The sequence below is a fragment of the Dreissena polymorpha genome, chromosome 2 (genome assembly GCF_020536995.1).
Source record: "Dreissena polymorpha isolate Duluth1 chromosome 2, UMN_Dpol_1.0, whole genome shotgun sequence".
NCBI classification, from domain to species: domain Eukaryota; kingdom Metazoa; phylum Mollusca; class Bivalvia; order Myida; family Dreissenidae; genus Dreissena; species Dreissena polymorpha.
In genome coordinates, this window is record NC_068356.1 from 37,521,443 (window position 1) to 37,537,039 (window position 15,597).

The 15,597-nt window shown below is 37.6% G+C and overlaps 1 protein-coding gene across 2 annotated transcripts in view; it reads right to left on the reverse strand.

The window, feature by feature from the left end:
• The window catches only part of LOC127866646 (sodium/hydrogen exchanger 9B2-like), a 46,254-nt gene extending 37,587 nt beyond the window's left edge, over positions 1 to 8,667 (reverse strand). Inside the window, exons 1-2 of one of the 2 annotated variants that reach the window (XM_052407351.1) lie at positions 8,564 to 8,635; positions 8,260 to 8,372 (exon numbers count right to left, since the gene is read on the reverse strand). The gene's annotated coding sequence lies outside the window, so the exon portion shown is untranslated. Of the gene's footprint in view, positions 1 to 8,259 lie in introns of both variants that reach the window. The other variant, XM_052407350.1, reaches the window with a different exon arrangement.
• Positions 8,668 to 15,597: the final 6,930 nt, after the last annotated feature.

Sequence of the window (15,597 nt, forward strand, 5' to 3'; positions counted from 1 at the left end):
AATAACTTAAGCGTTCAAAGTTTAACATGTTTGACATGTTAGTCTAATTGTGTCTTGTTCTGAGAAAACTGGGCTTAATGCGTGTGCGTAAAGTGTCATCCCAGATAAGCCTGTGCAGTCCTAATCAGGGACGACACATTCCGCTTTAATGGTATTTTTCGTTTAAAGGAAGTCCCTTTTTACCGAAAATCAAGTTTAAGTGGAAAGTGTCGTCCCTGATTAGCCTTGGACGACACTTTACGCACATGCATTATGCCCAGTTTTCTCAGAAAAAGACAAAATTTAATTAAAATAATTATTGTGCGATGTAGGTAAGCTACGTACACAAACAATTTTAGCATTATGTTTCTGTCCAAACTGATTAATCAGAAACTGCTTTTCTATATGGTGCAATAGTGACCTTAACTTGACCTTAACTTGATCCAACTGGTCAGACATGATATCCCAGCTTAGTCTACATGGCAGCATTATTCATTGGGCCATTTTTATATTTCTACGGTCATAATAATCAAGTGATTCATGTACAAACTTTATCATTAAGATTCGTCGCAATGCGATTTAAACTGTTTAGGTATTTCGGTGACATCGTTCTCATGCCCGATCGCCCGCCACGAGTGTTCCCATAAAACCCCCGTGTTTAAGACGGGTGTGCTCCAATAAAAATATTAATTGTTGTGTTTGCTTAGTAATAATACTTTAAAAACTACAAATTTTATGAACGTTTTATAAGCTTTTGTTCTAATATATTTTGTACATAATTAAAGTTATGGTATCGATGTGTTGTTTGACTTTTTTAGCAAATGGATACTGTTATCTAGACGTCAGAAACTAACATTTCGTTCCGTACCTACTCGTTTTTACAGTATACAAACACAGTGCTCACGCTGCTGCCAGACATTATCGCCAATGGCGATTATTTTATCCAACTGGCTATTATTTCTTAAAATTGTCTAGAAAAAATGGCGATTATTTTATCCGCCTACATAAAAAAACAAATTGCCACTAAATGTTGTCCGGCGATTGCGAAACGCCTGCAAATCGGGCCATCAAGCAGGAAAAATCGATAACGAGATTACCTGTGTACACACTCGACCCTGTGTATTGTCATACACGCGTCAATAACTTCTGCGACATTGTGGCCTAGAGCATTTTTCTCAATCAGTGTCCGACAGCAGTGATATATTTCGGAAAAAAAGTCTTTAATCTCCCTGTGCTTTACCAATTATCGGTAACTGTTAGATCTTTGTTAATTTTTCGCCAATTATTATTTAATCGTCATTATTGAAAATCGCCGCTAATATTGTTGGCTGGTTTTGTTTTGCACGCCGTTTTTTCTGCAATTAGATTATGTTGAACATTGCTTGATGAAATAATTATTTAATCGCCATCAACTAATTATCCCCGTAATTACCGCTGTTTGTCGTCTGCTTAAACATAATGATTCCAATTTTTAACCAGGTAACCTGGTTTTCCCAATTCAAAGGGACCCGGCATATGCCATGGTCAGCTAATTTTAACGAAACACGTGTTTGGAATTACACTAAGGTGGTGTATTTTAACTCACGCGCTGTGACGTTAATTGATGTAAACATGATCGGCATTGCGAAAGTGTTATTTTTGGAATAAATCATTTACAATTGATATTGGCCTCTGCCTACAATATTGCGGCCGATGGCAAACGCCGTATTAAGAGATAAAGTAGTCGAACGATATGCACATTTTAGATTATGCATATTAATATTTTATATTATGCATATTTCATGTGCAAAACGCGTACAATTTTTCGGATTACCGTTTTCGGATACTGTATTTTTTTCGTCCATTATGATTTATTTTCGAAGTTCATAACAGCAAAAATAGAATGACGAATACACATGCGGTGATACGGAAGGTGTGGTTTATAATATTTCGAGTATTCACCAAAAATTGCAATTGGAAAAACTATAAAAAATAGTATAATTAGTGCTCTGGGTGGGTTGGGGCCTCTGCCCTTAATTCTTATGTGTATGTAACTGTAGCTGAGATCTGGTTTGTTAAGTCACACCCACAACATTGATTGTATTCTTTATTGTAAAGCCATGATAATATTTTATAAGAAAATGACACACTGATATTATGCTTGTTTTTGAGTATATATATATATATTATAACTTAAATCAATAGATATACATTTAATAAAACATAGATAAAATGAGATTCATGGTTTTTTCTTTCTTTTTGCCTTCAGTACCGTTTTGCGGAAAAGTCCGCATATGTTTTGGCTATTATTTTTTTAAGGAAAAAAAATATGGCTATTATTTTCTGAAGGCCAGAGTGAGCACTGAAACAACATATGACAATAGAACCGACACTATTGAGTTATCACGTGTCGAAATAAAAGTTATTGTGCTAATGTGCCGTCTGACAGGTAATAATACTATTGATGTGTATTGGCAGGTCCCGTGAGTTTATTCGACAGATTATAAGCGCGTAATGACATTTGCTGTTATTGCCTTTATGAAGATGCTAATATGAGGGATCGACGAATATGATGGGTTTTGAAAAAAAAAAGAGTTACGTTGACAATAATTGCGCTTTGACACAGTCTCAATAAACAGTTGGAGAGTTACAGCTGTTACAACTACGGTGCTTTCAGAGACCTGAAGTAAACGCGTAATAACATAATATAAGACGCTAAATTTCTGTAGTCATATAAAATTATACGTACTACTGCACATTTGATTAACACGTCCCCTTAACCAAATTATTGTCTCTTTAATTAAACGAACAATGTACAACTCTAATTATGTGTATTAAATGAATTTTTGATACGGTATGCACGCTTATATTTCTAAACATAATGCAGGCACATTACACAACTATAATTTATACGTCTTGCAAGACTTCAAGTATGATTCTCATGAAGAAAACACACCAGTTGTTCAATGACGATAATTTTATGTATTATCTACGGAATACCGTTAGGGCCGTCGTGGTTACACACTAAAATCCAGAGGGCGACAATGCGATAGTGCGATAGTACGATGGCGACAATGCGATAGTACGATTGCGACAATGCGATAGTACGATGGCGACAATGCGATAGTACGATGGCGACAATGCGATAGTACGATGGCGACAATGCGATAGTACGATGACGACAGTTCGACAATACTATGGCGACAGTGCGATAATACGATGACGACAATGCGACAATGCGATGGCGACAATGCGATTATACGATGACGACAGTGCGACGATACGATGGCGACAGTGCGATAGTACGATTGCGACAATGCGACAATGGGATAGTGCGATAATACGATGACGACAGTGCGACAATACGATGGCGACAATGCGATAGTACGATGGCGACAATGCGATGATACGATGGCGACAGTACGATATGACTATCGCATTGTCGCCATCGTACTATCGCGTTGTCGCATTGTCGCCATCGTACTATCGAATTGTCGCCATCGTACTATCGCGTTGTCGCATTGTCGCCATCGTACTATCGCATTGTCACCATCGTACTATTGCATTGTCGCCATCGTACTATCGCACTATCTTATTTTCGCCCTCTGGATTTTATAGTGTAACCACGATGGCCCTAACGGTATTCCGTAATTATCATTACTTTTCTAATGTCAAAATACTACTTAATCAGTCGGTTATGTTGTTTTAAAATTTGATAACAAAGTTATAAACCTATTTTTCAGATTTCCCGTTGTCACCCTTTAATTCAGGGTCATTTTAACCATTTTGACTTTAAAAATATGTTAAGTATAAAATTTAAAACATGCATTTGTAGAATAGCAGTCTCTAAGTTGGTTTGTATAACATTTGTAAAAAGTTGCTTTAGTTTGGAACACAATTTTATTGGTACGTATTATATATTTTAGCCGCGTGGAGGAAAACCTGGCTTAATGCATGTGCGGTCCCAATATGTTTATCAGGGATAATCAGGGACGACACTTTCCGCTTTTACAGTACCTTTTTCGTTGAACGAAAGTGTCTTCTTAGCGAAAATCCACTTAAGGCGGAAAGTGTCGTCTTAGAATATACTCAGACCCAATTATATAGAATTTACAAACACTTTATAATAAACAACAATATACTAAGACTCCTTAAGTAAGAACTCTCAACTCATAGTCACACACTTCTTCATGTTATTTTTAATGTAAATATTACATTCTAATTACATACACACAGCCGTAAAATTTTGGTTTTTACGAAAGTTCTGAAATCTTAAGTAGAATTATTGATTGGTGAATATGATCTTGTGATCAGGCACATGAATCGTCCCGTGATGACGACTACATTGATATTATCTGCAACACCTATTGGCAAATTGCCATAAGGATGTCGTTGTTACACCACAAGCCAATCATGCTCTATTTAGCATCCTTAATTAATATGTCACGTGGAATGAGTGTTGATGATACATTACGTGGTTGCTCTCAGTGCAGTATAATGGTAAATATTTATATAAATGAGACATAGGCAAGAAAAGACCAAGACACATGTATTCAATGTTGTGAGTGATTAGATTATTGTTATACACGTAATCACGAGTCAAATTAGTTTGAATGGCTTAATTTGAGGTTGATACTTCAAAACATTTGGGGGTAGCAGAGTGTGGAAAACCCTCGAAAGAACGTATTTTGCCCATTGGATGTTGATGCAGACGCTGACTATAGCTTTAACTGTTGTATCTGACCCGGTGGGGATCCTTTCACCTATTTGGTTCAATAACTCATACGTACGAAATTGATGTACACTGTTATGATGAATGAATAATTTGACATATAAAAAGCAATTGCCATTTTTGCTTAAAAGGAAACAGTTTATGAACATCAAATGTAGGGCACGCGTTATCTATCGACAGTCAGAGATTTTCGTTTGAGTATAACTCAGCTCTGCAATTCATATATGGCATTTTGTACGTATACTTATTAACATCTACATTATATTTAAGACATAAAGTCAAGAGGCACTGTTATTGGGTTATTAAAATAGTTCCTTAAAAACGACTTATAAAAACAAAATAATAATTCAATCAATATAAAATATATAAAACATATAAATAAATAAAAAAGCACAGATAAATAAATAAAGAGGTGAAGAACGAAATGATTGAATAAATGAAATAAATAAATACGTTAATTATTTATTTATAAATTACACATAATGCTCACGTGGGTTTAGTTTGTTAATATTCCAATGTCACATATAGCCGTTTTTGCATCCAAAATTCCATGCACATGCTGGTATGTTGCATGTTATTCGTGGTTCGTAAATTTACCGCAGCGCAAGGTCATTATGTATTACCTTCGAGACACTTGTCGTCGTAATTCAATACCACCTAGACATGTGTCATCTTTATTCGTATATTACATCTCATTGTGCGAATTTATAATCTTCGATAGTTAAAATTTAGTTTATGCCGACTAATTATGAATAGATACATAAATGCATTTCCCTTCGCATGTTAAGCGCATCCGCAACATTAAGCTATCAAAGTTTTTGTCTAAATTACGATGACAGGAAATCAAAATGATAAAGATTCCATTTCTTCAATTAAGTACTTGTTTGTTATGTCGAAAAAAAACAAACACATGCCGAACAGAAAAATAATGTCGGTATCTTTGTATGTGATTTCCTCTCTGAAAGGACATCTGCATTCAAGATGTATATGTACAGAAGATTTAATGTATTATTATGTATATTGCATGTGCATTGAACAGATAACATCATGAAACCTGACCGAGTTTACTAACTATCTCAAATGCATTATACGAGAGAAGATATACTGATCATCTGGTCAGAGCTCTCATTGACATGATGTTGGTTACTTGACCCTAATTAATTTAATTAATGTAAGCTATTAGTCAAGATGCACTTATTATCGCCCTTTAACCTTTGTCATCTGAAAAGACAGTAAAAGAATGGTTAAAAAAAATTCATATCAGAATAAGGTCGACACGTCATAAAATACATTTAATTAATTAAAATATTAATGAAAGGGCTGATAAAAATTCTATTATCTCGTACATCAGCCATCCCACAACCCATCTTCTTTAAAATCGGTGAATTGATTCAGTTGGTCGGCAGGTTTTGTGTACAACATTTTTATAATTCTACAGTAAAATGATTAAGAAAACACTTATATTGCACCACATAAAATGCTATAAAACTATAATATTGAAGTACACATATAAACTTTATTATAGATGGGTAGGTATTTCGTGTCAATCTCTTTCACATATGAAAGAGCTGTTGGTCATTTGGAAGTCATGTTATGCTGCTTAAAGTACACATAGATGCATAACTTAATTTAAATAAAGCAAAACAAAACACTAGGTATTTGCCAAGATTCATAAGAGTCAAATATATACGAGAAGTAAGAGCGTAATCGTGCGCAGCGAGACTTGCTCATATATAATTGAACCTCTTATTGCTTTCTTTCGAAATAATTTCATGTCTCCGAACTAATATACAATACGCCAGGTGTTTTTTTTTAAATGCGGATTAATGCTCCGTTTTAGATCCATAATTAATGAATGCCTCAATATTTTCAAAGATTAACACCGGATTAATGTTCACCGTCATTTTTTTCATACAGATTTGATATAAATATTATAGAGCTGAACAAAATACATTAAGCCCTGTTTTCCCGGCACACGCGCTGGACATACACCTTTAAAAAACGCTATACCAATTCCAGTATTTGTGCATTTAATAGATTGTAAACAATGACGGTTGAAATCCGTACGTGGGAATTTTTCAGAAGCCTTTCATTCATAAATGAATATATGCGTCGGGTGTCAAAACCAGCATCACCGGATGTAAAATCTATTTTTGACCTGCATATTATCCGCTGCTGTGTGCACCCGCAAATTAGTTTAAAATGGATTCCGAACCGGTAAGTCGATTACATAACATCAGAACATAATATCCCTTCCAAAAAGGGCGCTATGCTGCTTAATAGTACATGTATATTGCAAAAAAGTGAAGCTCCCTACGTATAATGTCGCAGTTTATAACAATACAAGTTATGTTTCATCTTTTGTAATGTAGCTTGAGGTTTCGTATCTTTGAAAAGTATGAAAGAGGTATACATTAAAATTAATATCAATTCATATCAATGGCAGTGGCGTAGCTGCTGTTAGGCACAGCGGGTCCGGGCCTACATTTTTTTTTGAAACATTAACAAAATAAAAATGCGTCAACTTCGAAAAACGCATTAAAATGTTAATCCTTAGGGGAATGAGATTTAAGAAATCTGCATTTCATATTGACATAATCCTGAGTCATTGGATTCTGGTCGTATTCAAATGGCATATCTCAAATTATCGACTCTACTTCTTTCTATGTGCATATATTCTAACTCGCTTCTTTTCACGTGACTTGCTCTTACAAGTTTACATAGATCTACATGTAGATCTACTTGTCTCCCTTTCAACCCTACAGTAAGTTGTAATCGATTATCGTTGGTTTTTAAAGAAACATTCCGAATGATGTTTATGACCGCGGAAATTTAAATTGGAGCACTTGCCCCGTATCTCGATCCATTGACTTAAACCGGGTCGGTTCGGTCCCTTGATGCCGAACAAAAACGTTCGTTGTTGTCCGTGGCATCATAAAACAGTAAAATATCAAAGAAAAGCAGGCCAAAGTCTCATATTTTCTTATATTATTATTTGTCTTGATATGCTTTAAATCTCATCACAGGCGTTATAGGATTTTACAAATTTCCGGCTGAGAACACCCGGACCACCCGTTTTCATGTATCATATTCGGGCCTACATCTAAAAATATGCTAGCTACGCCCCTGAATGGTAATTCATCCACGACAGAAAGTTCGTGTATTACCTTCTTACGTGGGTATGAGCTGTGTTGGTCATTTGGAAGACATGTCCAAAAATGTGCTTAAAAGGAATTCAGTTCCAAAAAGAGGGGTTAAACCAATAGTTTGTGTCAATAAATTAGTTATAAGAGATAAAACGGCGTCGGGAAAATGAAATAATCATGGTCTTAGTTATATTTTACCGTACACGTGCATCGATACTGTGTATTATGAGAGAAAATGATATTTGCAAATCCCATTTCTCGAACGTCACGTAAGGAGACAACAGATTTGTGAACGGTTTTCCTTCAATAACTTTTTTATCCCGACGTCTACGATCTTGAAACAAAAAACCGAGGGAAGCACAAACACCGGAGAGCCGAAAGGGCGTATTAATTCAAATGAAATATAAATATAAACTGGCTTACCGGGTGAAAATATCCGCTACTCCTTCACGAAAAACACTAAAACGACGCCATCTTTGAAGTTTTGTTCCAACTTTCTTACTTAAACGCGGTACGCTCCCATATACGCAGGTCCCCTGAAGGTAACGAAAAACAGAAGTTAACGTCAAGAATGTATCGCCCTGTCAAATTATTTACGTTATCCTTAACAATGGTAATGACTTTCTCCATTAACGACTTAAATAAAACATCCGGTGACAGTTCGGTTAACAACACCATGTTTGTATCTAATATGCTGCAACATTCTTGCTTTGACGTTCTTACTTACGACACATGTTAAACGCCAACCTTACACGTTATGATTTTTAAAACAAGAATGTCGAGCAAACGGTGGTCGCTGATTTTCTCCTTTCCTTAAATCTTGTTAACTATTTTGTTTTAATTGTATACATATCGTGACGTCACCACGTTATCGACATAGGTTGCTTCAGCCCACTTCACCAATGTGAATTCACTAAGACATAGTCAGCAGAAGACTAAAATTAACTCTTAAGAAGTATTATTTATTGCATGTGTATAGGAGATGATGTTTTAAACAAACACTCGAAGCAGTGTTTTTATACACGTTTGTGCAATAAAAATATGTGTATTTGCATTGTTTTGTAGTTTCTACTTTCACTTTTAAATACGTAAACAAGCATGATACGCGTGCGATGAATAGTAGTGTTTATTCTATGGTGAATAAGCATTTACAAATTAACTTAAATGATACATAGAATAAGGGTTTCAACGAAAATACGTCGAACCAATATAGCGTACAGTTATTTCTATCAATTTTCGTGGAAAATTTCTCATTGTTGGCGAAAAATAACAATAAAACAACAGTAATGCCCATCATACAGCATTAATAAGCGAATATATATGAGCCTTGTTATGAGAAAACTGGACTTAATGCATGTGCGTAAAGTGTAATCCTAGATTAGCCTGTGCAGTCCGCACAGGCTAATCAGGGACGACACTTTCCGCCTTAACATGATTTTCGGTAATCCTTGAAACTAATCCTTGAAACTAAAAATACCTTAAAAGCGGAAATTGTGGTCCCTGATTAGCCTGTGCGTATAGCACAGGCTAATCTGGGACGACACTTTACGCACATGCATTAAGCCCAGTTTTCTCAGAACACGGCCCATATGTTGAGAACATAATCTGAACACAATAAAAGACGTTGCTGTTTGTTTGTCAATATTGAAATGGCGTCATAGTTTGACGCGAACATAAACGATATTGCGTTCGACGAAATTACAACCGGAGCCGGAACAAGATTCATCAAAACGTCATCAAATAGAGGTCATTTCTAGCCTTAAGCATTTTCATTTTACACACAACATCGTCTTCGTGTTGTAATTTCTGCATTTCTTCAGCGTTTAGGCATAAATCAGACATACTTTTCCAGGCAGTCCATGACGATGCCTTCACCAAGTGACTTTTTAACGATCTGTTTGGGGAGTAAAATATATAGAGAATACATTGTTGGTGACGAGATGGAGAAAGTTTATCCCGTGAGGCTTAGAAACAGAAAATAGGGCGAGCTTTAGCGAGCCCTATTTTTAGATGGTCGCTTAAGCGACCGTCTAAAGTGCTTAGTGTAAATTTCAGGTCGGTACGGCCTATGTACGATTAGCCCAATTCCCGCTTACTACGCGTATCCGCGCAAGAAAGAGTAGTATAATTTATGCAAGAGTTTTGAGTTCTCCAATTATGTTTATTTACAAATGGAAACATTATATTTATATCGTGTTAAATGCAATAGTTTCGAATGGTGTTTTATAGAAAAGAATAAAAAAACAATGATCGTATTGTACGTGTCGAGGAGGAGATTGTTTATGAATGATTAAAATAGTCCACTTTCTGCTGCGTCTGCGTGACGTAGTATTTTCGCTCATCTCATTCATAAATCTGAGGCTGGCGATAAACAAAGGGGAGTCCGGGTGAGAATAACGCACTAGTGTAAGGTTACGCTTGTTTATATTCACAGGTCTCAATTAATAATACGTTGGCCACGAGTTCAACAGTTATTACAGGGATACGATAGACAACATAAAAAAATTCATTATCGCTGAAACTGTTAAAAAAACATTTAAATATAACAAGAATATTCTCTAAAAAATGTAGTCTTGCTGTTTTGGAATAAGGTTTGGATTTTTGGTTTCTAAATAACTTAATTCAAAACTGTTTTTTACTTGTTAGTCGCATATTTACCGCATTATAATGTGTGTCATAATAGGCAAACCATACATTAGTAAAATTCAATCTGCCTTCGCACATAGAAGGAATGGGTCAATTAGGTGCTGCGTTTCCTTTGCTTACTTCAGTTAGAGGTCAATTCTTTACGTAATAGCAATCACAAGGCCCCGGCTTCAAAGGAATTGCGGAGCGTTCTTACATAATAAAAGTCGTAGTCGCATGGTTTTTGCGTTGAACGTCCTATTTGGTCACGTGGTTCTTTTTCGCGGGTGTTTTGGTATTCATGATATGAGGCTATTAATAGATGCGCCTGTCGATAAAAAAGGAAAGTTTACGGGCGATAACAACGCAATAGGTTACGCTCTCACATACAACTCAATGACGTAGTACAGGTCGTAAATTGAGAGATTCGGGAAAAAGTTGACTCTAATTATGCCCCCCTTCGAAGAAGAGGGGGTATATTGCTTTGCTCATGTCGGTCTGTCGGTCTGTCGATCGGTCTGTCGGTCGGTCGGTCCGTCCACCAGTTGGTTTCCGGATGATAACTCAAGAACGCTTGGGCCCTATTGATTTTGAGGTCACTAGGTCAAAGGTCAAGGTCACGGTGACCCGAAATAGTAAAATGGTTTTGGATGATAACTCAAGAATGTATACGCGGCCAACAGGGCGAACTCAGAACAATATAACTGAAGCAACTGGACTGTAATCCTAAATCTATAATTATCAGTCCAATGAAACATCATCCTTTGAGTAACATAAAGTGGATCAGTAAAAATATTTTAAGAATATGATTTTTTTTGTATTTTTTGTATATAAAATATTGTGTTAATGTTTAATTTTGTTGATTAATATAAATATAAGCAGGACAGGGGAGGTAATACACTATTATATCTTTCTTATATACAGGGAAAACAAATGCAATAAGTTAAAATTTCATGTGTAATGAATAGAGGATATCACCCCACCATTTTTTTAAACATCATCTAATAAATTACCACACCCCACATTAAACCCCCCTCTCACCCCCAACCCCCTACCCCCCCCCCCACCCCCCCCTACCCCCCACCCCACCCCAAATTTTTTTAAACATCTAATAAATAACCCCACCCCACATTATACCCCCCTCTCACTCCCCCCGTACCCCCCCTTACCCACCCACCCCCCAATTTTTTTAAACATCTAATAAATTACCACACTCCCACATTATATCCCCCTTTCACTCCTCCCTACCCCCCTCCCTGACCCCACCCCCCACCCCCCCCCCAAATTTCATTTTTAAACATCTAATAAATAACCCCACCCCACATTATACCCCCCTCTCACTCCGCCCTACCCCCTCCCTTACCCACCCACCCCCAATTTTTTTAAACATCTAATAAATTACCACACCCCTCATTATACCCCCTTTCACTCCTCCCTACCCCCTCTCTACCCCCCACCCCCCCCCCAAATTTTTTTAAACATCTAATAAATTACCCCACCCCACATTATTACCCGCTCTCACCCCCCTCCCCTTACCCCACCCACCCCCCCCCCCCCCCAAAAAAAAAAAATTTTTTTTTAAACATCTTTTAAATTACCCCACCCCACATTATACCCCCTCTCACCCCCCAACCCCTCTACCCCCCCACCCCTCTACCCTCCCACCCCCCGACCCCCCTACCCCCCCCCCCATCCCGCACCCCCCAATTTTTTTAACATCTAATAAATAACCACACCCCACATTATACCCCCCTCTCACTCCCCACCGCCCCCCCCACCCCCCACCCCCCAAAAAAAAAAATATTTTTTTTAAACATCTAATTAATTACCCCACCCCACATTATTACCCTCTCTCACCCCCATCCCCCTACCACCCCACCCCCACCCCCCCCTACCACCCTACCCCCCATCCCCCACCCTCCCCCCAAAAAAAATATTTTTTAAAACATCTTAATAAATTACCACACCCCACATTATACCCCCCTCTCACCCCCCAACCCCCACCCCCCCCTACCCCCCCTACCCCCCCCATCCCCCACCCCCCCCAATTTTTTTTTAACATCTAATAAATTACCACCCCCATCCCCCTACCACCCCACCCTCATCCCCCACCCCCTACCCCCCCCTACCCCCCCCCCCCATCCCCCACCCCCCCCAATTTTTTTTTTAACATCTTAATAATTACCACACCCCACATTATACCACCCAACCCCCCCACCCCCCCCTACCACCCCCCCACCCCCCCCAAATTTTTTTTTTAAACATCTTATAAATTACCACACACCCACATTATACCCCCATCTCACTCCCCCCTACCCCCCTACCCCCCCACCCCACCCCACCCCCCCCCCCCCAAAAAAATAATTTTTTTTTAAAACATCTAATAAAAAACCACACCCCACATTATAACCCCCTCTCACCCCCCACCCCCTACCCCCCCCCATCCCCCCCCCCAATTTTGTTTTTTTAAAACATATAAATTACCACACCCCACATTATACCCCCCCTCACCCCCACCCCCCCCAACCCCCACCCCCCCCCCCATAATTTTTTTTAACATCTAATAAATTACCACAAACCACATTGTACCCCTCTCACTCCCCCTACCCCCCCTACCCCCCCCTACCCCCCCCTACCCCCCCCCCACCCCCTCCCAATTTTTTTTAATCATCTAATAAATTACCACACCCCACATTATACCCCCCTCTCACCCCCCACCCCCCCCCCCACCCCAATCCACCCCCCACCCACCAAAAAAAAAAATTGTTTTGTTTTTATACATCAAATAAATTACCACACCCCACATTATACCCTCCTCTCACTCCCCCCTTGATCATGACTGGCAGATGACCCCTATTGATTTTCAGGTCACTAGGTCAAAGGTCAAGGTCACAGTGACTCGAAATAGTACAATGGTTTCCAGATGATAACTTACATTAGGTCAAAGGTCAAGGTCACAGTGACAAAAACGTATTCACACAATGGCTGCCACTACAACTGACAGCCCATATGGGGGGCATGCATGTTTTACAAACAGCCCTTGTTTATATGCTCAATTTTTAAAACGTTGAACATAAGTTCAACAATAACTTCAGCGATAAGATAGACAAAAATGTTTCATAATCGCTAAACCCGAATATAACAAACAATTTATAATAATAATACGAATGACCTGTTTCATAACCTCGTTCATGCTACTACAGCGGGTATTTCTGGAAAACGTTCTTTTGTTCTCAACAGATAGCGGCGATCATTTGTATTTACGGGTGCTAGCAACGCAATAGTAGAAGGTTAGTAGAGGGTTTAGCTTGTTTATATTCACAGTTCTCAATACATAGACAGTTGGATATGAGTTCATCAATTACTACAGGCATACTATAGTATAGGCAACCTCGAAAATGCTTTATAATCGCTAAAACCGAAAACAACTAAATATATTATATTAAATATATTTATAACAATAAATGTCTTCTAAAAATGTAGTCGGCGTATACGCTGACTTTGAAATAAAGTTAGCAATTAACTTTTCTAAATAATTAAATACAATTAAACAAAAGTTAAACTATTGTGTTGTGTTTTTCACTTGTAAGCTGCATATTCACCGCATGAAATGTGTGTTAGCATTGTCAAACCACACATTAGTGTGAGTAAATAAAAAATATACTACGGGAGAGCACTTCATATGTGTCCTCATATGCCTTGTTATGAGTATCTTTCTTTACTATCGAAATATATAGTATGTTTATATTTGATTTAAACGAAGTTTTCTTTCGACACAATTAAATCACACGTCAATAGCGCCGTCATACGAAAATGGGTCTTATGCGTTCCGGCAAGCGTTTGTTAAACCCAGCATGTGCTTTTGCGCAGTCAGGCCATAGGCGATGCTGTTCGCTTTAAAATCACTCAATATGTTATGTTTCTCTTTACCAGAAGGAGGGATAGCTGAGTGGGATATTTATATGATGGGCGCATATGGAATAAGACCCATTTTCGCATGACGAGGGTAATTACAAATCTCATTGCGAATTGAAAATGCCACATTTAAGAACAATGCTTTTTGATAAAAATTGAATTCAAAATAGCAAACTTGTTAATAATGGCAGCCTATCCACACATTAAGTTATGATTTCCAGACGTGCTGACCAAGTACGGCAAACATTGTGGTATGATAATTAAACGATTTTCTCTTATCGTGACACTATACTATTTCGCTAATGATTGTTTTCTCATCTTGGGGGCGAAAGTGAAATTCTGCGAGATGGATTGTAACGCGTAATTGTAACAGGGCCACAATTTGTGTCGTTTGAGCATACAGAGAGTAGTCCGGAATTCCTTACACTGAACAGTGCTACATCCTTTGAATTGAGCACATACGCAGTGATGTAGCAAAAATTCAGAGGTTGTATCTCGAATCAGCTTATTAAATATTCAAAAATATTCATGCGTGTCTGTTGGCGTTATGTAAAAGTCACTAAGATGAAAACTGAGTAAAACAGCTACGCCTAAAAGCGCATTAGTGCTCTATACCTATGTTTATGTCAGCGTTGTTGACACCGTGTGAACTTCTCGGGTAACAAGTAAAGCATAAACAGCAATGTTTCTATACTTTTATTCCTCCATATACAAGATACGAAGATTATTGTATATTTTGAATTTGTATATGGTGTCAAAAATCAAAAGTTTTGTACACGGAACTTTCATTATGAATTTATATTCTTGGTGAGATAGTCATTTGATATTAGAAAAAATATTCCTTTAATATGATGGTGACTGTAAATTTTCTTTATATTAAGTTCTCATTACAATTTTCATCATACTTTCTATGCTTTCAGAACTTCCAAAAAGCATGTTGTTTTTATTTTGTCTAAGTTGTTTCTATGAAATAATAAGGATGATAAAAAGTGCACACAAAACTCGACCCGTGCGCTATGACACACACTTTATAAAGTTAAATGGCGTGTGTTCATTTCAAACTTGCGATTGATTTTGAAAAATGAATAGCGTGTTAAATTATGCAATAGCGAACACCTTCAGTGCCTTCAGCGCTTTGATGTTTTGATGTTGATTAGTTTTCAATTTCTAGCAAATAAACATATTATATTCTGAATTAATTTTTCATATCTTTTAATATTT